The 25,354-nt window shown below is 47.6% G+C and overlaps 1 long non-coding RNA gene across 1 annotated transcript; it reads left to right on the top strand.

Annotated features, from left to right (window-relative positions):
- Window positions 1-23: 23 nt before the first annotated feature.
- On the top strand, window positions 24-22,645 carry LOC148108490 (uncharacterized). The gene is made up of 3 exons (XR_015727714.1): window positions 24-323; window positions 2,932-4,016; window positions 22,496-22,645. It is a non-coding gene; the product is annotated as an uncharacterized LOC148108490 (long non-coding RNA).
- Window positions 22,646-25,354: the final 2,709 nt, after the last annotated feature.

The following is a 25,354-nucleotide window of genomic DNA, read 5'->3' as shown; positions in this document are numbered from 1 at the left end:
TCTGAACCTGGGCACGTGCTAGGAAATTCGTCGTGACTGAGGAACAGAACATCTTGTGATTTTTTTCAAACACTGGGTTCTTTTAAAAATTAATAACCGTGTTGTCTTTTCTCACGTTAAGTCAGAAGACTGATCACTTTTAATGTCTAAGTAAAGTTAGGGTTGTTCTGAGTGGATTGAACAGACTGCCAAGCTGCTGGCTCTCCCCGTGGTCGCTGCCTTCGCATGCGGAACAAGTCTGTGTATATTGGCTGGGAGTCCAAATGGACTTGAAGAGAGGTTCTTAACCTTTTAGGAGCGAGCCCCAGAACTCCTTGGAGCATGTAAGCCCCTCCCCGCCCTCACCAAATGTATGCAGGTGTAGACAAAATTTTACATGTGGATTTCAGGGAATTCACGGATCTACTAAACCTAATTATGAACTTCGATGGGACACCCTCTCCCCGCCCCCCGCCCCGTTGTTACTTGCCACATACCACATGGTTGTAATAAGTTGGTTAATGTCTTTTTTGGCTCCTGACAGTATGTAAGTTCTATGAGGTGAAGGCCAGTTATGTTTTGTTCACTTACCTTTTCCGGGTGATACTACCCTGCAAGTTTGGAACAAATTTTGCTTTGTCCTTAATGAAGTAATTCATAAATGAACAAATCCCCTGCAGTAACTAGTTGAAGTAACTGTGTTCTAAAACAGGACAGGTGTGTTTATGAATATGGATATTTGAAGGAAACAGGCTGCAGAAAACTTAGAGGAGAGAGAATAGTTAGGGAAACTAGCAATAATGTTGCATCTTTCTCCTTTCCTCCTTTGGTAGGAATGACTTACCAGTGTTGAAATGTCCTCTCTGATGCCCCAGGAGCCACCCTATCTTCATCTAAATCTAGTCTTCCTTATTTTTTATCTCAGTGACTGACACCTCCAATCAATTGGTCACCTAAGCCAGAAACCAGGTGTTAACCCAAGGCGCCCCTCTCTAGTACCCCACCGCCCTCAGCTCACTTCTCCCCTTTACTCCTACCCTCATGATTCCATCCCCCTTCATCTGGATCCCTGCAACAGCCTCCTGAGGGAAGTTTGGGCTTCCATCTTTTCCTAATCCTCCCTGACCCCAAGCCACCCTTCACACTGGCTGCCACAATGGGCTATTTGAATCACAAATCAAATCATGCTGTTTTCTTGTATTCTTCAAGGCCCTTTTACCTTGAAATCCAAAGAATTTTTACCTTGGCTTATAACTGGGCTCACCCCCCCCCCCGCCCCCTTCTTCTTCATTCCCAACACTTAATCCCCTGTGCTCCAGCCAGGGACTAACTATTTCCTAAACTGGATGTGACTCTAACTCATCATACTTTCACTTTCATTATTTTGTCTCCAGGACTTCTTAGCTCCTTTGCCTCCGTTCAAATGCTACTTCCAGCACAAAGTTTTCTGCCATCTAGTGCACCCCCCCCTCCTGTTCCTCACCTGTCCCCACCCTATGCACCCTTCTCTGAGAGCTTTGAGCACCAGAAGCTCTGCTGGGCTCCTTCCTGTAATCCCTTGGTAAATGTTTGTCGAGTTCAAATACCAGTTCCCTACTTTTAAGGAGTCAGGCAGGTGGATACACCACCATCTGGCTTCCCGTTGGTAAATTCAGTCCTGATCTTGTCTGAGCCCTTCTTCCTGAAGCCCTTCCCTTGGGATCTGGAAGGCCACCATCCTCTTATTCTCCACTCTCTTAACCACCTGTCCCCTTTTACAGTTGTCATCTTCTATCAAGTGGGTCCTAGTCCTACTACACGTTTTTCAAAATACAGGTTATATGGTCCTATTCCCCTAACAGATACTTGTTGCTAACGTTTCCCAGGTGAATCTAATGATGAGCTAAGGTCTCTCTCCTCACTCCTTAGACACTGAGAGTTCTCGATGCTTGGTCAAAGCCTCTCTGCCGTCCTCAGTCTGCACTTTCCCAGCTGTTTCTCCAACTCATCGAGCTTCAGGTACCATCCAAATGCAGACCACTTTCAGATCGGCTTCTGTTACCTGGGTCTTCCTCCAAAGATGCATACCCAGATATAAAATCCCCCACCCAGATATAAAATCCCCCACCCAGATATAAACTCAGAATGCTTACAGGATCTCACGCCCAGCATGGCAGAAACAGAATTCATCATCCATCTTGATCCTCTAAAGTGTGCTCCTCCTCCATCTTTCCTAACAGTAAATGCCACCATTATACACCAGTTGTGCAAACCAGAAACCTGGGAGTCACCTTTGCCTCCCCACTTCATCCACCTCCAGGACGTAACCCACGCCAGTCTTCCTCTATCTCTCAGATTCCCACATCACCTTTATTGTCTCGCTTCCACCTCCAGTCCCTCCAACCCAGTCACCATTAGCGGTTCCCAGTGGCTTCTTTGACAATACAGATATGTATGTTTAGATCATGCCCTCTACTTAAACCCCTTCAGTGGCTTTTCATGTCTCCTAGAATGAAGTCCAGTGTCCATAACATGGTTCCAGAGGTCTTCGGAGACCCGCCCATCCATCTCTCCAGCCTTGCCTCTGGCCCGGCTCTCCACATTCCAGTTCAGTTTTCACTTTGTTCAGTTCCACAGGCCCGCTGTGCTCCCTCCTCCCTCAGGGCCTTGACACAGACCGCTCCTGCTCAGGCCTGGAAGCTGCTTTTCTCCCCTAGCGGCCCACCTCTGTCTCATTTACTTCCACCCACCCCTCTGTCTTGGCTGACGTGCTATTTTATTCAGCCTCCCTTACCCCTCCATTCTGTTTAAACGCCCTTGTTCTGTGTTTCTTTCAGTGCCGGTCATCTAGGACCTGTTGATTATGTGTTCTTTGCCAAGCCCTGAGGACAGAGACAAGGTCATACAGGAAAAGAGACATTCGATTTGTCTTCTTTTTATTTTTTTTTAAGATTATATTTATTTCTTTCACAGAGAGAGAGAGAGCACAAGCAGAGGGAGCAGCAGAGGGAGAGGGAGAAGCAGGCTCCCCCCTGAGCTGGAAGCTTGATGGAGGGCTCGATCCCAGAACCCCGGGATCATGACCTGAGCCGAAGGCAGATGCTTAACCAACTGAGCCGCCTACGAGCCCCTCGATTGGTCTTCTTGGCTGAACAAAACCCCCTGTGGGCAGTTGCCAGAGTCACAGAGGGCTGAGTGGCAGAGCACCGGCTGAAAATAACAGCAAGGAGAGCGAGAAGAAAGTGGGAAGACGGCCACTCGGGAGCGGCAGCCGTGGGCTGGGGAGAATCCCCTCCTGTGTCCGTCTCGGCAGCACCTGGCACGGCAGCGTTGGCACTCCTGGGGACCCCGCGCATCAGCTACGTGTAACTGTAACATGTAACAAGTCACTCACGCTCCCGTGCCTACTGCTCAAGATAAATGAACACCGATGACCCCCGTTCGGCTGGCTTGCGCGTTGAGGCAGGGCCTTCCCCAAGTCCCCTCCCTGGTTGCTCCTGAGAATGTGCGGGGCGCGTCTCACCTCTGCTGCAGTGGGACACCTCTCTGGCCTCCTTGCTGGCACCCGCTGCTCCCGTGTCCCTCAGCGGTGGCACTCTTCCTTTGGCAAGAGCTGCCAGAGCCTCCCCTGGAGTGCGAATGCCCCCCCAGGACCTGCCACTGAAGCAGCCTCACCCGCAGTCTTGACCCTGTTAAGACTTAATGATTAAAAACGAATAGTATACTTGTTAAGCTCTCCCATGTCGTTTCATGCACAAACGTTACCATCTCGAAAATCTCAGGAAACAAGGCGGGTATCTGGGCTCACGCTACCGGATGGAAGACGCACTGCCCATCTTCCCTTGGTAACTGGTGTCAAGTGTGATAGTCACTGCTCACTGTATGAACGTTGGCTGCTCCAGTCGATACGGGCCTCCTTGGTGGGGTGAAAACACCTTGAGGCTACTGCCAAGACCCTCCAGCTCCCTGCCTCCCAGCATCCGCAAGAGGCAGCAGAGCATGCGGTGCATTTTCTGACCTGTGGGGACACACTCCTTCATCACAGATTGGCCAGTAAGGTAAGTGCCTGTGGGTTGTAGGAACATTTGGGCAGAGACAGTTTCTTCTTCGTCGCTATATTTCGCGCATTCGGGGATGATCTGCTGAGTGTCTCATTATTTAAACAGTCATTGTCTAGAAGGAGAGAGTCCAGGCAGTGGGGGCTGGGAGGGAGGGACCTTTGTTCACAGAGTTATTTGCTTATTTTTCCCCTGACAGTTGCATGGAAATATTTAAAAGCAGGGAAAAATGAATGATTGAGAATAGGCCTGACCCTAACTTTGCAGGGTCTGGGGCAGGAATACACATAGAGGCCTACATACCATATATCCTGAGATTTAAGTGTACAAATCAAGCTGCTAGACTGTAAAACAGAATGCATTCAACCCTTCTATCTTGGCAAACATACCTTCATAACTCAGAAGGCCAGAGTTGGACGTAGTATTCTCAGAGTGCTTGGAGTCCTGCTCCAGAGGTGGTCACGTGGGGAGCGCCTAACCTGCTCCCTTTCAGCCCTTACTCCACTGGGCACCCTGAGGCATCATGTGCAGCCGTGTGGAAACCCCAACCCAGATATTCAACGTCATCCATCCTCTCCCCCACCCTCGTAAACAGCTTCCTCTTTACCATACCTTGGGCCTGGGGGTATACACATTGGGCCCAGGGAAACAGCCCACAGGGCCATTTGGACAGGAGCTTCTGGGATCTCCAGCACCCACAGCATGTCCTACAAGAGGGGTGGCATGGACCCAGGTGGGTACATATCCCTGTCTGCATAGACTCCTTGCTCAGTGCAGAAGTGTGGTCCAGGGATTCACCTTTACTGAAGTCCTAGTCAGAAGGCAGTCCTGATAAGGAGCACAAGTGAGGGGAAGAGAGCTCCAGCTTCCCGTGAAGCTGAGGGAGGAGGGAAAGGGCGGGGAGGTAGAGACCCATTTCTGGAGGGGGTAGCAGGAAATTCCTGTAATTTCCATCTCTCAGCCTGGGTTTTCTCAGTGAAGGGTAGGTAGTGTCACCTCCTAGGTGAAGGGACAGGGGCAGAGGCTTGGGAAAGTTATAGGAGACTTTGGAAAAGCCAGTGTTTACCAGTTTCATGAGAAAGGGCAGGGAAGGAGGCTGTGAGAAACTTGCTGGCAGTGCCGAGGGCCTGCCATGGCTGCCTGCGTCCTCGGGGGCAGGTCGCACCTTTACCATCACCACCGTGTGAACAGCAACCCTTTGACTCAGGTTCTGTGCCTGTTACACAGCCACACCCAGTGGACCAAGGCTCACACAATCTCCTCTCCGTAGTGTGAAAACTGTTTGAGCCCTAACAGTTAATACTGTTTTGCCAAGTCTGAATGAGGGAAAGTAGTTTCAAGGGCCCTTATGGTTGCTGGAATTACTTCTTAAGTCCAGGCCTGTTATGTAAACACTAATTTAACATTACAAATATGGCCCCAAAAGGCTGACAAAGGTTTTCTTAAATAGTGGGGTGCTTACCTTTAATTCTGAGTCCCAGGATCACACTCCCAGGATAGTATTTTCCTCGTCCGTGTAACCCACGCTAGTGAACCTGGCCCCCCCTGAGCACTAGTCCTTCCCTCCTCCCTCAACAGAGGTCCTACCTGTTACTTAAAATGAATTATTATTTTAACACTCTGTGCATACCATAGAGAAAGAAAACAATTGTAATTACTATAATTCTCCCATCTCTGAGATTCCCTCCCTATTTTGCTCTCCCTAAACCTCAAATTTGCTAATCCCCATGCTATGACAACACCTGCCTGCTTAAATTGTCAGCCTGCTTTGATTTTTCCTCCCCATACCATGGTTCCTAACTCTGCTGCCATGTTGTTGATTTCTGTTTGTTTTTATTCTCCCATGACATTATGTTTCCACCAACTGTACTTGCACTTTGAGAAAGTACTGGAAAAAGTCAGTCCAAAAAGCCTTGGGGACAGTTGCCTTGTGGAATAAGACAGAGGTGGCATGGAGGCTCAGAGATGTTCATTTTCTAAGCTCAAAAAGAAATCCTCCAAAGACTCTGAGAAGCTGAGACTTCCTCCACTGTGCCCTTCACTCCATGTCCTCAGAAGACATTGCTCCTGCCCCAAGGCAGGTGAAGCAACCAGTCCGGCTCCCAGAATGTGCCTCAGCCCTGGGGACAGGGGCCGGGGCCAGAAGAGGGCCTGGCCAGACAAGTAAGGGACACCTATTCTGAGCAAAAGGAGAGTGTCAGCCACCTTCTTCCCTGCTAGTACAGTGGAGAGGACCAGAGGCCTGTGGGTGCAGGAGCCGCCCCCCTATACCCCCCACCCCTGCGCCTTATCCAGGGAAGCCAGGCTTGCTGATGAGGCTGCCGCCTGCTATTGTTTCAAAGACCAAGAAATGGAACCTGTGATTGTGCTCGCAGTTCCTTAGAAAACCATTCATTCTATAAAGTCTCAAACTACTTATGGGGCGCCTGGGTGGCTTAGTTGGTTAAGCATCTGGCTTTGCTTGGGTCATGATCCTGGGGTCCTGGGATCGAGCCCCGCATCAGGCTCCCTGCTCAGTGGGGAGTGTGTTTGTCCCTCCCTCTGTCCTTCCCTCCTTTAGTTCTCTCTCTCTCTTCTCTCTCAAATAAATAAATAAAAATCTTTTTAAAACAAAGTCTCCAGCTACCTCTGATGCACTATGACTGATCTCTGCCTTGTCTTTAATTCTCACTGGGGCACGTGGATGGGTTCTGACCAAGCCCACCTGCCCTGCCCTCCATCCCGCATCTCTCAGGGCTCTTTGGGGGCCACTCCCCACCCCAGCCTGGCTTCAGTCCTGCCGTGGCTCCTTTGAGCCCAATTGCTGGACCTGTGTGCAGAGGTGGCTTCTGGCCTCTTGTGTTAGCAACTCCCCAACTCTTGTGGAGCTTTTTCTGAAATGTTCTATCTGGTTCCACCTATGTGCACTAAGAATCTGAACTTTTCATAAGGATTGGGAATCATGAGTGAATTAAACATCTGAACATTTGTACTCTGCTCTGATACAAGCAAGTTCTCATGAGTTATAACTGGTGTGTGAGGTGGGTGCCTGGGTGGCTTAGTTGGTTAAGCGTCTGACTCTGGATTTCGGCTCAGGTCATGATCTCAGGGTCGTGAGATTGAGACCAGCGTTGGCCTCCACACTCAGTGTGGGGCCTGCTTAAGATTCTCTCTCTCCTTCTGCCCCTTCACGCACCACACTCTTTCTCTCTCTCTAATAAATAAATCTTTAACAAAAACCCGAAACTGGTGTTTGAGGCATTTTCCCTATACTAAGGCAGTTTGAGTTCTTGCCCTCTGATTTTCATTTCCACCATTAAAGAGTTGGCTTTAGACATCTCACCCAGCACATGCATATACTTAGAAGACTTTCTCTTTCTAATATGGTGTGGACTACAGTGATGGATCTGCAAATGTATTAGATGTCTAAAATCATTACAGTTGTCTGTGAGTGAGGAGGGCCCCTGGTGGGGCCAGAGTGGGCATCCAGGGACCAAGGTCATGTGCTTTCGTGTGTGGACTTTGGAAGATTCAGTCTGACGGATTAAGGGCTTTGTCTTTAAGTCTTGTATCTTTTGGGCCTCAGTTTCCTTACTGCAGAATAAAATCACTGATCTTGTTTACCTAAGCATTCAGACATTTAAAAAATATTTTATTAAAGCATAACTCACACACAGAAAGTATAAGAATTGTAAGTGTACAGTCAATTTTTACAAAGTAAACACATTGGTAATCCAGGACAAGAGACAGAACATGGGGGCGCCTGGGTGGCACTGCGGTTAAGCGCCTGCCTTCAGCTCAGGGCGTGATCCTGGCGTTATGGGATCGAGCCCCACATCAGGCTCCTCTGCTAGGAGCCTGCTTCTTCCTCTCCCACTCCCCCTGCTTGTGTTCCCTCTCTCACTGGCTGTCTCTATCTCTGTTGAATAAATAAATAAAATCTTAAAAAAAAAAAAAAAAAGAGACAGAACATGATTGGCACCTTAAAAGCCCCTGTTTTATGCCCATCGCCGATCCCTTCTACTCCCCAAAGTGTACCACTGTCCTGGCTTCTCACACCTGAGATTCGTCCCGAAGTGTTCGTAAATGCAGTCGTGCTCACTGTATCTCTGTTGAGTCTCTCTCCTTTGGCGACATTCATCTTTGTGTCCAGTAGCAGCGCTTTGTTCTCATTGCTGTGTGGGTTCCCAGGGTGTGGACGTGCCACCTGTATTCATTGTGCTGCTGGACCCTCAGCTTGTCTCCAGGGCACTTTGGCTCTGCTGAATGAAGCTGCTACGAACATTGTACATATCTTTTGGTGCACATATGTGCACATTTCTATTGGATTATACCAGGAATGGAATTGCTGGGTCCTAGGGTATGGCTTAGTAGACACTGCCAAATAGTTTTGGTAAGTGATGGTACCAATTTACACTCCCACCAGCAGCTAATGAGAGTTCTGGTTATTTCAAATGATCAAGAAACCTTTTATTGAACTTGATAATATACCTGTGTTTGTCAAATAAACGTCCTTAGCAAGGGAAGGAGCAGTGGAGCATGGCAGCAGTCACACCCAAGTGAGACCCCAGGTGAAGCCTGCAGGTGTTCTGGTCCCTGACGTCCTCAGTTTGAGGCGATGCTGATTTAAGACCACTTCCATCTATAAAAGTCTTGGCCATTTTATGAAATTCTATGAATTGAGATTGGACCTATGCCATTTAAAAATGTGTATGTAATATTTCATGGTGTTCATATGCCCACATCCACACTGCTATTTGAGAAGTGCTTTGTTCACATGCTTTCTGGCATCTTCCTGGGCTAGGCCCAGGCCCAGCTCTGGATGGACGCTAAACCACAGACTTAGACGTGTGTGCCATGGACACACTGCTTCAAATGCTGGGCTCAAATTGGAGCAAGGACACTGACCAGCTGAAGGCTTAGGAAGGGCAGGTGGGAAATGACCGAGAGACATTGGCAAGAGGAGTTCTGGCCCCACAGTGGTGTTACTTCACTCAGGCAGCAGGACGGAGCTGGCAGAATAGTCGGAGTCCAGAAGGAAGCAAGGGCAACGCATTGCTTGGGTCACTGTGGGCCAGCCCCCTCACTGCTCAGCAGCACACACCCCTATGTCCTCTATGGCTGGGCAGGGCAGGTGGCTGTCACCATCTCCGCCCGCCACTTGCCTGCAATGCCCTCCTGCATCAGAATCTGGGCTGGGCCGGTGGGTGGATGAAGCCCATGACCTAGGCTCAGGCCCTAGCAGCAAGGGAGACTCCGAGAACGAGGATCTGGCATTTTCAGCTTTTGTAGAGGGACGGGGTTCCCAAAGCCAGGAAGAGGTTCAGATATGGAGCCATTAGGGCTTGGTTAGTAAGGAGCTAAGGCAATTACCAGTCGTTCATTCTTTTTGGATTTTTTTAAATCACAACTAAACAGTATCAAAACAGTGTTTTATTCTTCACTATTTTTGTAAAGATCCACACCTTAGACCAACTCCACCCCCAAAGCCACAACTGTCACCTGTTTAGAAGTGACACAGCTCCTCAAAACCATGCAAGGTATGCAGGAGAACTGGCCAAACGAAGGCGGCCTGGAACAAACCAGTGCAGTTCCCCGTGGCCTCCGGGGCGGCATTGAGCAGGCGGCGTGAGAGCAGACGTCGCGTCTTACTCCTGATCACAGCAGGGGAGCATTCATCTTCAACCGCCTGAGTGCGATGTCAGTGTGGGTTTCTCACAGACGCCATTTCTCAAGCTGAGGAAGTCCCCTTCTATTGCTAGTTTGCTGAGAGTTTTTAGTCAGGAATGGAGGCAAGGTTTTTATGAAATGCTTGTTCTGTGTCTATTAAGGACATCATACAGTGGTTTTTTAGTCTTTAATATGGATAATTAGATTGAGTGGTTTTTGAATGTTTAATCAACCCTAAATTCTTGGGTTAAATTCCACTTGGTTATGATGCAATATCCTTTCAGTATATTGTTGGATTCAATTTGCTAAATGTTGTGGGTTTTTTAAAAATATTTTATTTATTTGTCAGAGAGAGAGAGAGCACAAGCAGGGAGAGTGCAGGCAGAGGGGGAAGCCAGCTCTCTGCTGAGCAAGGAGCCCAATCCAGGACAATTTGCTAAATGTTGTTAAGAATTTTTACATCTGGGGCGCCTGGGTGGCACAGCGGTTAAGCGTCTGCCTTCGGCTCAGGGCATGATCCCGGCGTTCTGGGATCGAGCCCCACATCAGGCTCCTTGGCTATGAGCCTGCTTCTTCCTCTCCCACTCCCCCTGCTTGTGTTCCCTCTCTCACTGACTGTCTCTATCTCTGTCAAATAAATAAATAAAATCTTTAAAAAAAAAAAAGAATTTTTACATCTATGCTCATGAGAGATATTAGTCTGTAGTTTCTTTTCTTGTGTCCTTGCCTGGTTTTGGTATTTGGGTAATGCTGGCCTCATCGATTGGGTTTGAACTGTTTCCTTCACTTCAGTTTTCTGGAAGATTTGTGTATTGTTTCTTCCACAAATATTTTGTTGAATTCACCAGTGAAGAAGCTATCTGTGGCTGTTTTAAGGCTCCTTGAGTGTGATTTTTTAAAAACTATAATCCAATGGGGCACCTGGGTGGCTCAGTCATTAAGCGTCTGCCTTTGGCTCAGGGCGTGATCCCAGGGTCCTGGGATCCCTCCTCTGCTGGGAGCCTGCTTCTTCCTCTCCCACTCCCCCTGCTTGTGTTCCCTCTCTCGCTGGCTGTCTCTCTCTCTGTCAAATAAATAAATAAAATCTTTTAAAAAAATAAAAATAAAAAATAAAAACTATAATCCGAGAAATATCAGCGACTGCCAATCCCAGTGGCTATTGTTAGCATCAGCATCCTCACCAGCAACAGGCAGGGTCCTTATTCTCGCTCATCCCCACCAGCTTCTGGCAAGAATGGGGCTGGCGTCTGAATGACGCTCAGGTGGTACCTGATGGGGCTGAATTCACAAAGAGTGTCTTTCTCGTGCGACCCAAATATTTCAGAAACCAATAGCTTCTGAGAGTTAATACTAACTATTCCAGACGGCTTAATGATGTTTCCAGGTCCCGCAGACCCTGACCCCTTAGACCCGTCACTCAGGACCCTCAGCCAGGCCTGCACTCAGTATACTTGGTTTGAATTCCTTTCTTTGAGTCCGTGGTCCCACGGCCCCCACCCCCAAAATGGCATATTCTCTCTCCTGCACTGTTCACATTCTCCCCATCCCTCCAGACCCAGCTGGCGTCTTTCCCAACTTCTTGAGAACCTGTCAACACCACACGATACTTGCTCTGAATTCTTGTCATGCTGACAGCCAGAACTACGCGATTAAGTCTTTTATTAAATTCTGCCTTGTGTTATTTCTCATCCCTCCATGTTGCTCTCTAACTAGATTATAAACTACTTGTCTTATATTGCCTCAGAACACCTGATAAGAGGTTGACTGATTTAAGCCTAGACATTGTAGCAAGGTATTACAGGCCAAGGTCATGGGGGCCCAAGGAGGCACCTTGGGGTGGCTCAGTCTAATTTCTAATTTCAGGGCACCTGGGTGGCTCAGTTGTTAAGCGTCTGCCTTCAGCTCAGGATGTGATCCCAGGGTCCTGGGATCGAGCCCCGCATCGGGCTCCCTGGGAGCCTGCTTATTCCTCTCCCACTCCCCTGGCTTGTGTTTCCTCTCTTGCTGGCTGTCTCTCTCTCTCTGTCAAATAAATAAAATCTTTTTTAAAAAAAAGAATTTCTAATTTCATAATAAGAATTTCTAATTTCTAATTGAAATTTCTAATTTCATAATTGCCTACTCATTCAGCAACCACTCCCCTAGAAAACAAACACCAGGGAGAATATCTTCTTAAATACAATTTTCTCTCATAGATGATTGCCTATGTTGTACCTCAGATCTGCATACCTTCCAAACATTGCTTGGTTTTCCTCTTCACAAATTAACTGACCTGATTTTTTAATAAAAGCTCTCAGCGCGTGTATGAGAAAAGATAATACCTCCCACACCTGAAACATTTTGCCTACGTTTCATCAAGTGAAGGGAGCAGGTCTCAAGTTCACCTGACCCAGGGCCCATTTTTCCAGCCCTGACATTGTCACGCTCCCTCGGTTCTTGGTCTCACCACTCACTCACTCACTCCTTGGGCCCCCATGACCTTGGCCTGTAAATCCACCAGGGTCCAATTCAGATATATTTTCAAGTGAATGCTATCCACTTCCACTCCCAAGCAGAATTAAACGCTTGAGGGTTGTTTCTAAAACCATACTTTGCTTCATCACATATTATTTTTAAAAAATCTTTAGAACTCATTAATAAAGTATACCTTAATTTCAAAAATAAAGAGGGAGTTGAAAGTCATTTCCACCATTGGAAAGTTAGTATTTCAAAGGGCAGTGAGCATTTGTTCTGATGATCCAAAACCAACCTATCAGCAGTTGTTAAACACCTTTACCACCCAAATCCACAGTCTCAAAATATCATCTCCCCATTTTCTAGTTCCCCATTTTTCTGGCCCCTGCTTCTCTCTGTAGATAATCTTGATGTCTTTTTGAATCTGCTAGTGGTCCTGCGTTGACCCAGGTCTCTTGGCTGTTTGATTTCTCTTCCCTTATCCTGCCTTTCCCTGTGGCCTTCCTCGCCCTTTGGCTGTTGCCATAACTTGGGCTGGCTCAGCATTAGGTCACACCACATCTTGGCCATCAGGAGTCAAAAAAGAGAGCAAGTCTCAGAAACCCTCCTGGCCACAGAGCCTGGCCCTAGTGAAGCATTGGGGAAGACTCCGTGTTTTCACTTCTTGCCCCAGAGAAAGCTGGCTCAATCATGTGCCTTTAAAGTTTCTCCTTTTTTTTTTTTTAATTTTATTTATTTATTCAACAGAGATAGAGACAGCCAGCGAGAGAGGAAACACAAGCAGGGGAGTGGGAGAGGAAGATGCAGCCTCCCAGCGGAGGAGCCTGATGTGGGGCTCGATCCCAGAATGCCGGGATCACGCCCTGAGCCAAAGGCAGACACTTAATGACTGAGCCACCCAGGCGCCCCCTAAAGTTTCCCCTTCTTATCTAATATCTGCAGCCCAACTGTTAGCCTAGGATTGAGTAACAGACAGCAGGTATCTTGAACCTCCCTCATCCTGAGTGTCAGAGGGACTTAGCTCATACCCACCCCCAGTTCCAGTGGGTACCCAGATCACAGGGCAGGTTAACTGTCATTATGAGCATGTGAATTTTATGGGATTATATTTTTGTTTCTATTACATTACAAACTGTTTGGGGGACAAAATAACACTTTAGCCTTAAAAGTCTGATGTTGCATTTTTACAACTCTTCAGTTTACCATTCAGGTTTTAATTCTTCTTTAGATGCCATTCCCTTTAAACTTTACACACCTGAAGAGAGGTCACTCAATTCTCTACTCCAGGTATATCTCTCTAAAATTGGAAAACCTTCCTCTGACAAATGATCTTCCAGAGCTATCTTCTGCTCTTCCTCCTGCTTTCTACCTGAGGGCTGACCCAGATGGACATACCAAGTTCTGTCTCATCCTCTGGTGCTCACGTGGGTTCAGCCAATGGGGAGCCTCAGCAGGAAATGGGTTGGGAAGAGTGGGGTCAGAGTATTTATTTCCCTAGCTCCCTCTGGGCAAGGTCACTTTGAGTAAGCTGTAACTCACAACCAGAGGATCCAGTTCCTCTCAAGGAAGCCATCTCTATGCCTCTTCTCTTCTCCTTCCAGGTTTCCATAACAGTTCTGGGGAGCCACACTCCTCTCTGTGGTTTCCTGACACCCAACCACACCTTTCTAAACCTTTCCTGCATCAATTTCCTGCTGATAGACCTTGAAAAGTGTTTGAAATCCCCATTTAGAACTAATGACAGATTGAAAAAATGTCACACCACATTTGGGTGTATGCACTTTGAAGTAATCTCGTAACAAAGGAAAGCAACCAACTCAAATGGGAGCACAATTAAAAAATCCTTTGATTTTACTCAAGACAGTTGCATCTCAAATATATCACCTATTTAATGCAATGGGCCCATAATGATCATAACTCAGTGTCCTATAACTGCAAATCCTATATTGGGATTGATTAAAGTATTTTTTTTCTCTTTCCTATTTTATTTTTTTATTGAGGTATAATTGCATATAACATCGCATTAGTTTTAAGTGTATGACATAATCACTCAATGTTTGAATGTATTGTGAAAGGATTACTCCAGTAAGTCTAGTTAACATCTGTCACTATCTATAGTTATAAAACTTTTTCTCTCATGGTGAGAACTTTTAAGATTTACTCTCTTAGCAACTTTCAAACATGCTGTACAGTATTATTAACTATAGTCACCATGCTGTACATTACATCCCCGTGACTGACTTATTTTATAACTAGAACTTTATACCTTTTGACTCCCTTTACCCATTTTGCCTAAACCCCACCCTCTGCTTCTGGCAACCACCCATCTGTTCTCTGGATCTACAAGTTCAGTTTGGGGGATTTTGTGGTTTTGGGGGTTTGGTTTGGTTTTAGATTCAAAAAATGATATCATATGGTATTTGCTTTTCTCTGTCTGACTTATTTCACCTGGCATGTGCCTTCAAGGTCCATCCATGTTATCAAAAATGGCAACATTTCCTTTTTTTATGGCTGAATAATAATCTAGTGTGTGTGTGTGTACACACCACATTTTCTTTTCCCATTCATCCACTGATGGGTGGATTGTTTCCATATCTTGGCTATTGTAAATAATGCTGTAACAAACACGGGGATGTATATATCTTTTCAAGATAGCATTTTGGTTTTCTTCAGATAAACAGCCAGAAATAGAATTGCTGGATCATAGGGTAGTTCTATTTTTCATATTTGAAGGAACCTCCACACTGTTTTTCCATAGTGGCTGTGCCAATTTACATTCCCACCAACAGTGCATGAGGGTTCTGGTCTCTCCACATCCTCACCAACACTTGTTTTTTTCTCATCTCTTTGGTAATAGCCATTCTGACAGGTGTAAAGTGAGGACTCATTGTGGTTTTGATTTGAATTTCCCTGATACTGAGTCATGCTGAGCACCTTTCCATGTACCTATTTGTCATCTGTATGTCTTCTTCGGAAAAATGTCTATTAAGATCCTCTACCCATTTTTTAACTGGGTTATGTGAGTTCTTTTTATATTTTGGATATTAACCCCTTATCAGATACATACGATTTACAAACATTATCTCCAATTCTGTAGGTTGCCTTTTCATTTTGTTGATGTGGATGCGAGGGCAATCTGGCTGGGACATCTGTCATCCCATTGGTCACAAGGGTTGATTTGGCTGACTTGGCTGGCTGGGCAGGTGTTCCCTTCCTCCCTCACCACTCCATGTGCATCCCTCCTGAAGCAGAGGAACTTCCCTGATAGAGAAGGGTCATTCTTGGGCCAAGGGTATACAAGTAGTGGTGCTCCTCTGCTAGAACCTCCAAACAAGCCCACAAAGTCCATTTTGTTGATGGCTTCCTGTGATGTGCGGAAGCTTTTTGGTTTGATGTGGTCCCGCTTGTTTATTTTTGCTCTTATTGCCTTTGCTTTTGTTGTCAAATCCAAAAAGTCATTGCCAAGAACAATGTCAAGGAGGATATCACCCATATTTTCTTCTAGGAGTTTTATGGTTTCAGGTCTTATGCTCAAGTCTTTCTTTCATTTTGAGTTTATTTTTGTGTACAGTGTAAGATAGTGGTCCAGTCTCATTCTTTTGCATGTGGCTGTCCAGTTTTCCTAACCCCATTTGTTGAAGAGACTGCCTTTTTCCTACTGTGTATTCCTGCCTCCTTTGTCAAAAATTAATTGACTATATGTGTGTGGGTTTATTTCCGGGCTGTCTATTCTGTTTCATTGATCTAAGTATCTGTTTTTATGCCAGTGCTATACAGTTTTGATTATGGTAGCTTTATAATATAGTTTGAAATCAGAAGTATGATGCCTCCAGCTTTCTTTTTCTTTCTCAAGATCACTTTGGCTATTCAGGGTCTTTTAATTAAAGTCTTAAGATTGTAAAATTACTATAAAAGGAGGAAATACTGTCAAAGTTGTTTCGAAATGAGTTTTAAATAGCACTTGAAATTTGGAATGGGAATCTTAAAAATTGGAATCTTAAACTCTTTCTGTCTTTCTCCAGAAGGGGTAAGGGGAAGTTGAGTTTGATTTTATGCCACCAGTATAAGCAACTCCATTCCACTCTGCTCAGCCAGATGGTGTGTAGGGGAGGGCAAGGTTCAGCCTGAGAACCAAGCCTGCAAAAATCCTCAGGCATTCAATGTCCTGGACATATCTTGCAGGCCAGGACCTGTGTCCAACATGTCACATGCATTTTCATCCATCCTCTGCCTAGTCTTTTGGAGGGGACTTATAGCCCTACGTAACCAGTGGGTCTCTTCCCCTCACTTGTCCCTGAACCTACTATGCTTTAGAGTCCTTAATTTCATGATGTCCCAGCAAAGGTAAAGAGACAACCTCTCACTTGGAAGAAGACATGCAGGGGACACCAGTAATGACTCACACAGGCCTTCCCACAGGTCACCTGACCAGGGTCACCAAATTATGAACCAGACTACCCCATGATAGCGGGGTGACTCACTTCCTCCCATACCATGATATGCCTTGCAGAAATCAGATGCTGCATTTGTTTTGTGTCATGGAGGGAAAACAGTCTCTGTAAAGACGTGTGCTCCTTTCTCCCTTCCCACAAGGTGACGTGTGACAGTTCAGGGAGCAAACAGGAAGTGGAATCTTATTGTCTCTCATAGACACAGGCTTTGGGGTAGCTCCGAAGCTCCCACAGAAAATCATGGTGATCCCACAGAAGGGCCTGTGAGGAAGTGAGCTCTCTGCCCCTCCCAGGCCACCTGCCCACCCCGCCTACCCCGCCCACCCCAGCCTCTGCCAGGCCAAGGTGTCTGAGGACATGTTAACCCCTCCCCCAAGCCAGGAATGCACCCTGCATAAATCTCAGCCAGGTTCAATAGTTGTCAGCTGTACAGGCCACTCTGACCACTTGGTTATTTCCTTGGAACTTGACTCTGTATTCTACAACACTAAATTTTGGAGAGCCCTGCCCAACCCCCATAGCATTATGACAGGTGTTATTGTGTTAACATTATGTATGAGTCAGGCAGTTTCAAATAGTATCCCAATGAACAAGGAGCAAAGTTGAAGGTTCCAGCAGCCCCAGTGTTCCTTTGCCTCATCGGGTGGCAGCCTTTTGAAGCCTGCAAATGATTTCTGACCCCTCTCTCCCTGCCCTGGGTTCATGGCCCCTTGCACTCGAGATTCTCCATGCAGGCCTCTTGAGTAGGCAACCCTTCTCAGCCAGGGTTCCGCCCAGGTTCCCTGCAGCGCTTTACGGCCAGCATAGTGCTCAGGCCAGCAAGGCTCTCTGGGAGTACTGGTCGGAGTACTGGTCGGCCGCTCAAGGTCATTCCTGTTCTCAGAGGCTACCAGGTCCGATCCCACGAAAAAGAGAGACAATGCCGCTCCTGTTGGTGTGGATCCAGTCTTCACGAATGGCCAAAACGCCCCCACAGCCCCACCCCAGGCTGCATTTTTGCGACGCAGGACTGAGAAGCATTTTGCTCTCCACCACCCACCTCTTCCCCCAGGCTTGACATCATATTTTTCATACACACATGCACACATACACATCCATGAGCAAAATACATGCCTACCTAGACTCACATATCACACACGCCTTCACACACATATGCACACACATTGCACATAACATGCACGTACTTACTCGTACACCTGTGCGTCCATAACACAGACACACATGCACACACTCTCACACACGCATACATACACATATACACACACCACGAGCCTTTAGCAGGGACTCTCTCTGTTGCCCAGGAAGGATGGTACCAGTTCTGATTCAATGCTTTCCATCCCCCATCTCTCTCTGACAGGAAGTCGGGGGTGCAGGGATAGTGGCCGTTGGGCCAGTACAACCCCATCACACTGAGGTTCTATTCAATAAATACCTCCAGTTCAAGAAGCAGATTGGCCAGGATTTAGGATGTGTCTGCTTGTGGCCAGGGTGTGTTTCTGAGAATCGTATGTTTTCCTTCCTCTGGCTTCGGATGCATCCAGGACAGAGAGGCTTTTTGACTTTTTATTTTTATTTTTTAGAGCGGGAGGTAGGGGTGGGGGATGGGGTGGAGGGAGAGAGAGAATCTCCAGCAGGCTCTATGCCCTGTGCAGAGCCTGACATGGGGCTCGATCTCACCACCCTGAGATCACGATCTGAGCTGAGATCAAGAGTTGGATGCTCAACTGACTGAGCCACGCAGGTGCCCCCCCCCTTTTTTTTTTTCTTTTGGTGGTTTGTTTGGTTTTGTCCTGAGTCCCAATCACAGGCAGGTGGCAGGTGCCTGGCTTTAATGAACAGATAAACAAATCCGTTTGTTAAAAGCAGTGACTGTCAATAATGGTGAAGGTGACCACAAAAATAGATGTTTGAAAGGATGGATGAAAGATGATAGAAGAAATAAGATAACTTGGTAAATTGTTACCTTTACTTTTTCATTTTTTTCTCTCAGCAACTCAAGTATACAAAGAAGTCAATTGATTTTATTTTTTTTAAGCAATAAATTAATTGCTGGCTCCTAGACCCTAGTCTTCCTGGCTGGTGAAGGACGTGAGCTCTCCCTGCTGGAATGTCCGCCTCCTTCCCAGGTTACAAAGCACCAGGGCACGTATGTGGTGAGGCGAACCAGCTCCTATCCCCTGCCCCCAAATGGCCTCTTCGGGACTGGGTCTCTCTGCGGCATCTGTTCCAAGGGCGCCTCAGGGAGCAGGCATGTGGGTCAAGGCAGCCCGTGGTCCGGGTTTCCAAGCAGGGTCCCAGGCTCCGGGCATCCAGGCTCCAGATGGTGCGTGGACATGAGTGGGGCCCTCTAGGGCCAGACTCTAAAGAGCACGGGGCTGACAGCAGACTGGAGTGACATCCAGATTGCTTACAGCACCGTGCTGAACAAGGCATTGTCCCTACCACCGGCTCTGGCTTGTGGCCTCCAGTTGCCAGCCTTGCCTCTCTGGGGAAGGGCTCAAGTCCCGAGGAGAGTGGCTACCTCTGTAATTCTCCTAAGATGAGATTTAGGGCACAGCCCCGTCTCAGAGGACGCAGGATGCCACGCAGTTTGGAGCAAGTCTCTGTTTTCAGGCCCCCACAGAGTGCCCTGTGTGCGGGGATCTCTCTCCGTACCTCCACCTTCGTCCATGCACTCATCCTCAAGGATATCCAACTGAGAGAAGGCTAAACCGGCCCTCCGCCTTCAGTCCACACCCAGATGAAAGAGGAGGACAGACATTCAATGGGAGAGCTCACTGAGAAGTCTTGTCCGTGACTCAAGAGGGAGGTGGCCTTTCCTTGCCTCTGAGGCAGACGGGTGTGGGGGCTGGGGGGGCAGAGCAAAGAAACTGGCCACACCCCTTCCTCCTTGCCCTGCTTCCATCTGAGAGGACGGGAGAGATTTAGGATTCAATCTGGGAGGGGTTGACTTTTTTTTTTAAAGATTTATTTATTAGAGAGAGAGCACGAATGGGAGAGGCAGAGGGAGAGGAAGAGAATCTCAAGCAGTCTCCATGCCCAGCATGGAGCCCAATGTGGGGCTCAACCCCAGGTTGAAATCAAGAGTCGGAGGCTCAACTGGCTGAGCCACCCAGGCGTTCCGGGGTTGACATTTTAAATTAAATGACACTGCATGCTTCCAACCCTCAAAGTAAAAGTCAGTCGGAGATAGCAAGGGGCCAGGAATGGAAATTCAATGCGTATGTTTAAAGACAGAAGGCAAAATAAAGGATTTCTTGTTTGCACCCCTGCAGGTTCAGCCTACTACATAGGTCAACTCTCTCCAGGCCCAGGACACCCTGTCCTCCCCGGGGAAATCCTTCTTGCTTTCGGTTTGTTCCAGACTATCTGGATCTGACCTATGAGCACAGACTTTAGGAAGATAGACTCAGTCTGGCTTAGAGGTCACGCTACTCAGCTGCCTGCTGCCTGCTTTCCAAGGGAAAGTAAGGACAGGGCTGACCCCAGCTCAGACAAGGAGCTGGGCAAAGGGAAATATAAGAAGGAAAAAGTGTGTAGAGATTACTTTCAGAAACCCTCAGTCTGGACACACCAGTAAAAACAAAATGAGCAAATGAAAACAGAGATCAGCGGTGCCTGGGTGGCTCAGTCAGTTAAGTGGCTGCCTTCAGCTCAGGTCATGAACTCAGGGTCCTGGGATCGAGCCCCACATTGGGTTCCCTGCTCAGCAGGGAGCCTGCTTCTCCCTCTCCTTCTCCCTCTGCCCCTCCCCCTGCTTGTTCTCTGTCTGTCAAATAAATAAATAAAACCTTGTAAGAAAGAAAGAAAGGGAAAGAAAAGAGAGGAAGGGAGGAGGGAGGAAAGAAAGGAGAAAGAAAGGAAGAAAACAGAGATCAGAATGGTAAAGGAGAGGGCTGCCCGAGCAAGGAGGCACCCTCGGCTTCCCAAACTGACAGGGGCACCATGGCTCCTTCTGCTCGCACACACCCTTGGCCTTTAGATCAGCCAGGGGATCTCTATCTGGGGCCTCGGTTTTCCTTACCATCAAAATAGACACCAGAGCTCGTTCCAGCAACCTCACACCACTGGCATGGAGTCAAATAAAATTTCGTGGCCTTAAATGATAAAAACACTCTGAAGACTGCATAAAGCCACCCTGCACCCAAAATTTCCCCTGTCGTCATCATTGCCCATTACTGAGGGCCTGATGGAGACTGGCTACCTCTGTAATTCTCCTAGAGATATATTTAGGGCGTGCTTGCTTTGTGACTCTCTTTGGGACTTTGTAATAATACAGTATTCTGCTAATTTTAAACACGCACAGTCCCAGCTTACAAACAAGTTGTGTTCCAAAAGTAGACGTGCATGTTGGTTTGTCGGCTCTCAGAATTCAGTTTCACACAGAAACCATGCGAAAAACAATCCGTGATAGCACGCGCCGTCAAACTGGTACAAAGCAATACTGTTGCGATACGGTCATGAAGCCAAGCAGAAAAAAACATGCCTATTCAAAAAGACCAAGTAAGAGAATACCGACTAGCTTAAACCCCGGTACTTAAAAATGTCTCCAAGAACGCTTGAATGTTGCTGTTTCCTGCATCTTGAAGGCTCGCACTGGATATAAAGACGTAACAAGGGGAGACGTGGAAAATTGTGATGGAATTCCTGGCAGGTCAGAGCAACCCACACATTTCCCCTCCTGGGCTTCCCGGAGCCAGCCTCCCCAGCAGTCTCTATCCCCTGACCACTTCCTGGCTCCACCCCACCCTCAGCACACGTCTCCTCTTCCTCCTCCACCTTCAGCATGAAGGACAGCCGCGCACAAGGTGTTAAGGTTTCGGGGGAGAGAGGCTGTCATTTCTATTTTTCCATTTACTGAGATAATTTAACTGAACAAAAAAAGAAAGTCGCAGGTCCTCAATTGCCAGGTTCTAACCCAGCCTGATCTGAAGTGACCGGAGGTGCTTTGGTGGGACCACATCTGGACCGAGGGGACATAGGGGTCCATTCTAAATCAGTCTCTCTCTGCATCTAGCATGGGTGTCCCCATTTAGGGCTGCAGACCACGTGGTCAGGACAGGCTACGTCATTTGTGGGACCCAGTACAAAATAAAAATGTGGGGCCCCTTGTTTAAAAACTGTTGAGAATTGCAAGTCTGTGACCAGCCGAGCGCGCTATCCAGTCACAGGCCACCTATGCCGTGTTACTATACAGGCTGCATACACCCTGTTGGACAATTTAACTCTCCTGGGTCATGGCCATGTCCTGTCCAGATTTCCCAGGTGACTTTCTTTAACCTCCTTCCATTGCGTGGACTATTTATGCAAAGAACCCCTAAGAAAGTCACCTCTGGCTCTCGTCCTTAGGGACTCCCTTTGCCTCCAAGGCCCCAAGTCTACCTGGCTGAGCAGGTAGTGCTGTAACCCAGCATGTTCCTTCCTTCCACCTCTCACTGGAGCCCTGTACCAAACTTCCCCTAATACGAGCTTTCGAAAATTGGAACACAGTGCTCCGGGCCAAGGGCAACAAGCATATGGCCGCAGCGGTCACACTGGGTCCTTCCTGTTTCAGCTTCCGTTTGTTCACCTGCAGCATGCTGGCTCTATCCAGGCCTTTCTTCAGTCCTTCAGCCAACATCAAACCCCAGTGTGATTGCTAATTTTATGTGTCAGCTTGACTAGGCCATGGGGATGCCCAGGTATTTGGTCAAACACATTATTCTGTAAGGTGTTTTTGAATGAGATTCACCTTCAGCTCAGCCGATGGCTCTCCCTCCATGGGGGTGGGCAACATCCAATCAGTTGAAGGCCTGAATAGAACAAAAAGGCTGACCTCTCGTGACTAAGGGAAAAAACATCTCCTGCCTGATTGCCTTGAGCTGGGACATCAGTCTTCTGCCATCTGACTCAAACTTGAAACATTGGCTCCTTTTGGGTATCCAGGCTGCTGGCTGCTGGCTTCTGGACTCGGACTTCCACCATCAGATCTCCCAGTCTTCAGCTTGCTGACTACAGAGCTTGGGACTAGTCATCTTCCATAATCATGTGAGCCAGTTCCTTATAATAAATCTCTGTCTACTATCTATCTATCTATCTATCTATCTATCTATCTATCTATCTACCATATCTCTAAAATAAATGTTTGTTTTTATATGTCAATAAGATATGTGTATATCCTATTGGTTCTGTTTCTCTGGGGAGCTCTGAAAGTGTTGAAAGTGCTCATAATAGGGGTGCCTGGGTGGCTCAGTTGTTAAGCGTCTGCCTTTGGCTCAGGGCATGATCCTGGCATTCTGGGATCGAGTCCCACATCGGGCTCCTCCGCTGGGAGCCTGCTTCTTCCTCTCCCACTCCCCCTGCTTGTGTTTCCTCTCTCGCTGGCTGTCTCTCTCTCTGTCTATATCAAATAAATAAAAATCTTTAAAAAGAAAAAAAGAAAGAAAGAAAGTGCTCATAATGACAAGCAAGTGGCCAAAGGCCACCAGAAACACCCCTGTGGTTGACACTCATCATACTAGAGAGAATGTTCACCAGGGGAAACTGTGGGGCATCTGCATAAGAGCGTATTAGAAAGAGCTACGGTAGAATTTGGGCTTTGGGAGTATTTGAGGAGGATGCTGGATTGCACAAATAAGTGAGGACAGAAAGTGAGACAATTCTGTGAGTATCTCAATAAAACTTATCTAGAGGAAGGGCTCACTAGAGCAGGGATCAAGCTGTACTTGGTAAAGCAGCAGCCTGGGTGGTGCACGTGGTTAAGTGTCTGCCTTCTGCTCCGGTGTTTTTGTATGCCAGTACATCTTGGGATGGTTTGTTACACAGAAAACACCAACACCTCAAACTGTGCAGTCGAGGAACAGAAGGCAGTGTGCCCAGCGCCCTGCATAGTTTCGGTGACCTTCTGCTTGATCACATTGGGCCCGATTGTGGCTCCCCAGATAGACTGTCATAATAACATACCCAATCGTGAATTATCCAGTATGGAATGCTTCTACTTTAAGGGCTAATAGTTTTAAACCCTTTTTTTAAGCCTCTCAGCAGCCCCGTGAGACAGGAACAACTATTAGTTTTTTGCAGATCAGAAAAGCGAAGCACTAAGTTAATTAACTGGCCCACGGTCACCCAGGTAGCGAGTAGTAGTTCCGTGGCTTGCACCCAAGTGTTTTCGTTTTTGGCTTTCCCAAAGCCTGTGCCCCTTTAGACCTGGCCTGTTAATAGCGGTTAAGAGACTGTTCTGCCTTTTTTCCTTCCCTCTCCTCCAGAGCATCAAGGATCCTGTGGCCTGGCAGTGACTCGGGGGCGCTAACTGGTCTCCTGCCATCTAAGCTCTTAGAGGACTGGAAGTGCTTCTTACCCATCTCTTTATTTCTCGTTTGCTTTATCTTTTCTAAAGCTCAAAACAAACAGGAGAGAGCATGACCTGTTCCTTCCAGGCAGTTTCTGAATGAGAGCCTTCCAGAAGTGTCAGCCAGCATTTAGCCAACACCAGCCCAGCTCCAGGCTGCCAATGACTTAGAGCAGAATCCAAGAGGCTCGCTGGCGCTCCTGACCCAGAGGCCAGGCAGCAGGTCTGGCTTGCCCCAGCAGTCACCGCTGGCTGAGTGAGTGAGTTGCCCGATCCAAGACGCAGGGAACAGCCTCACCTGTTCGTCCAGCACCAGTCTTTTCTACTTGTAGTTATAGGAATTTTTTAAAAAGAAGAAAAGTCTGGAGCAATCTCTCCCTCCCCTCCCTCCTGGATATGGTCCCCAAACCCCTCTCCCCGCCCCCTACCCTCCTCCTTTTCCTTTTCCTCAATGCTTCCCCTCCTTCCCTCCTTCTCAGCCAGACACTCTCTCCCCCGTCTCCCTCTCTCACTTCGCGCGCAAGATTACCTTTCCTTCTGGTAAAGCCCAACCTATAGTAACTGCGCCTAATTCAGATCAGTGTTCCTGTGTTACCATGGCAACCCGCCGGGCAGAAGGCTTTTCAGCACTCGCTTCTCCCCTATATTTTAAATAGAAAATCTGCATGTTACATCTTGTCCTTCCCCCCCCCCGCCAGTTTGAACAGAACTCCAGCCCCAAAGCCTTTAACGCCTTTAAGTGCTTTTAAACAGCCCTCTTTTACGTAATTTTTTATGTATTTTTGAATAACTTTAGATATAATGTCATCAGTTTAGTTAATTCCAAATACATCAGTCCACTTTGCTCCGTGGGGTGTACCTGGCTTACTGAGTGAGGGTGGACAAGTTGAATCTGTCCTTATGCAGAGGCATTGACAGGAGCTGAATCGTGCCCGCTGAGCGCTGAGCTGGACCGGTTGTAGTGCCACCACGGGGGCCTCCGAAAGAAGGCAGGAACAGACCGGAACACTGCCCCCAAGCAATTGTCCAGCCCACCTGGAGCAGGCAAGAGCTTGAGAAAAAAGTCCGCAAAACACCCAGAACTCAGCATCCCCTCCGAGCCCTTGCTGAGCAGAAGGTCATAAATCGGTTGCAGAGGAAAGAACATGTCCTCGGAATCAAGCAGAACTGAGTGTTATTCTCAACTTTGTTCTTGAACCACCTGTGCTGTGTGAGCTTGGGCAGGTCCCTTGCCCTCTCTGCATCATCTCAGCAGTCCATCTTTCACAGTTACTGGGAGACATAAATGGGCTAAGTATGTAAAAGGACCTAGAGTAGTTCCTGGCACCCTCAGTAAAGACCAGCTGCCAGTATGATGGTCACTAACCTGAGCAGAGTCCCCCAAGGCAGCATCGAAGTGCGAAGCCAGACCGGGAGCACAAGAAGCCAACCAAGGTTACCAAATGATCAGGCTAGCC

The sequence above is a fragment of the Ursus americanus genome, chromosome 19 (genome assembly GCF_024610735.1).
Source record: "Ursus americanus isolate L20-20 chromosome 19, mUrsAme1.1.p, whole genome shotgun sequence".
In the NCBI taxonomy this organism is placed as follows: Eukaryota; Metazoa; Chordata; class Mammalia; order Carnivora; family Ursidae; genus Ursus; species Ursus americanus.
Note: the sequence above shows the minus strand (reverse complement) of the source record. Positions and strands in the feature narration are given on the sequence as shown.